This window comes from Pollicipes pollicipes, unplaced genomic scaffold (genome assembly GCF_011947565.3).
Source record: "Pollicipes pollicipes isolate AB1234 unplaced genomic scaffold, Ppol_2.1 Scaffold_3087;HRSCAF=3621_pilon_pilon_pilon, whole genome shotgun sequence".
Classification (NCBI taxonomy): Eukaryota; Metazoa; Arthropoda; class Thecostraca; order Pollicipedomorpha; family Pollicipedidae; genus Pollicipes; species Pollicipes pollicipes.
The window spans coordinates 3,656,344-3,658,768 of record NW_023596225.1 but is presented as its reverse complement, the minus strand read 5'-3'; positions in this window follow the sequence as shown (position 1 = coordinate 3,658,768).

The following is a 2,425-nucleotide window of genomic DNA, read 5'->3' as shown; positions in this document are numbered from 1 at the left end:
GTCAGCCATTGGCCATGGTCTCCTGGTCTGCGGACCGTCCTCGTCTGTGGATGGTCTCGGCCTGCAGATGGTCCTCATTTCCTGGTCAGCCATTGGCCATGGTCTCCTGGTCTGCGGACCGTCCTCGTCTGTGGATGGTCTCGGTCTGTGGATGGTCCTCATTTCCTGGTCAGCCATTGGCCATGGTCTCCTGGTCTGCGGACCGTCCTCGTCTGTGGATGGTCTCGGTCTGTGGATGGTCCTGGTCTCCTGGTCAGCCATCGGCCATGGTCTCCTGGTCTGCGGACCGTCCTCGTCTGTGGATGGTCTCGGTCTGTGGATGGTCCTGGTCTCCTGGTTTAACACGCGCCCGGGCGGCCGGTTGGATACCCTTCGCTCGGGAGTGGAGGTGGGGGGGGGGGGGGGGGGGTGGGGGTCAATTTGACCCCGCTGAGATCTCGGAAATAAGAGAGCTAGAAATACCAAATTTACAGAAAGTGCTGATCTGTACGTGAACTCTATTAGGTCAAAGTTTGAGGTTGCTGGGTCATGACCTTCGGGTCAGATAAGGTCAAACAAGGTAAAATTCCAGATTGGTCTCCAAAGAGCCCCCTAACCTAGGCACCTGCTCTAAGATTAATGTCACATGGTCAGTTAAGGTCAGTGACCTTGTTTGACCTCTTAACACGCGCCCGGGTGGCCGGTTGGATACCGTTCACTCTGGCGGAGGGGGTCAATTTGACCCCCCTGAGATCTCGGGAACTAAGAGCTAGAGACACCAAATTCACAGGGTGTATTGACCTGTACGTGAACTCGCTTAGGTCAATGTTTGAAGTTCCTAGGTCTTGACTTTCGGGTCAAATAAGGCGAATAAGGTCACATTCCAGATTGGTTCCCAAAGGACCCTAGAACCTAGGTAACCGTTCTAAACAAATTGTCACACGCTCAGTTAAGGTCAGTGACCTTGTTTGACCTTTTTAAGGTAAGGATGACCAAAATGATATAAGACTGTTTTGAGTTTTGCGTTTGGATAAGCGACAAAGATTACGCCTGGGAGTGCGTTCCTAACAACAAAATGTTGAACTGGGTCATTTTAGGCCAGTGACCTATTCTGCTCCATAAGAAGTCCACGAAAGGTGTATGATGCGGTTCCTGCTATCAATATATTTGATATAAGCACCGAAAACCAGCCCATACAAGAAGCCCGAGAGTACTAAAGCAGGTTAGCTTGGACCTTGGCCTGACCTCCATTCCTGACCCTTGGTCAATGCTATTTGTTTATTCAATTGTTGTGTTACCCATGGAAGTATCTCAGAGATGCCTGGCCTCGTCAACACTTCGTTGTTTGATCGATTTGAGCGATTCCCTAGAACGTGCCTCGCTGAAACCATGGCCTGACTTTGACCTGCCATAAGTCAGCGATCTTACAAGGTATATCTATTTTTTATGTCGGACGATCCGCTATTCAATTGTCTACAGCTGTTCGAAATTTGGCACGACTACACCACGCCGTTCAGAAACCATTTTGGGAAAACCTTCGGTGATCAATTTGACCCCCACCCGAGCGTTTGTTTAGGATGATTCTGTTCTCCTGCGTCTTGGTCTGTAATTGGTCCTAGTCTCCCGGTGTGCAGGTGGTCCAGCCTCCTGGTCTGCGGATGGCCCTGGTCTCCCGGTCTGCAGATGCCGTAAACCAGTGGTGCCGCTTCCAGTAATGTACAGGCAATCACGACCCAGGTGGTGACCTCCAGAATTACAAAAACACCGACGTGCAACAAAACCAGAAATTCTTATATTATAATACGGACAAAGATGGAAGCTGGCCATACTGGGTTTAGCAAAGACAACAAACAATATTATCTGGTAAATGAAGATATATCCTGTCAGAAGGTCACACGGTTCTCAGTGACCTTGCAACAATTGAGTCGGACGATGTCCATAAAGCAGAACACCCAAAGAACAACTGATTGAAAGCACGAGAGACGCATTCAGGTCGGTGCAAGTACTGCTCACGGCGATTCACAGATGCTAAGGTCCTCGTTGAGACCCCGAGCAGTTTGCGATCACCATAAAGCACGATTCAGTTCACTTTTGGTCCAAGTCGTCAGATCCACCCTCCTCGCGAAGTCCGAGATCTCAACGGTACATGGCTGTCAAAGACAGATAGTTTATAGAACCTACCAACGTTGGGTGTCATGTCCCAGTATCACACATATGTACGTGACGCTGGAACTGAAAGCTTAATTTAGGTATCCGACACCAGTTCTGAGCAAACCAGTCAAGTGCACACATGGCCGTTTGTAATATATGCCACTGACCTTTCGTGTCGACACACACTCGCAAACCGGCCTATCTCTGTAGGACGTTCAGAAATGACCACATCTAACGACGACAAGCAGACAAAGACACACCCAAACACAGAACCATCAGCATCAACAATGATTGC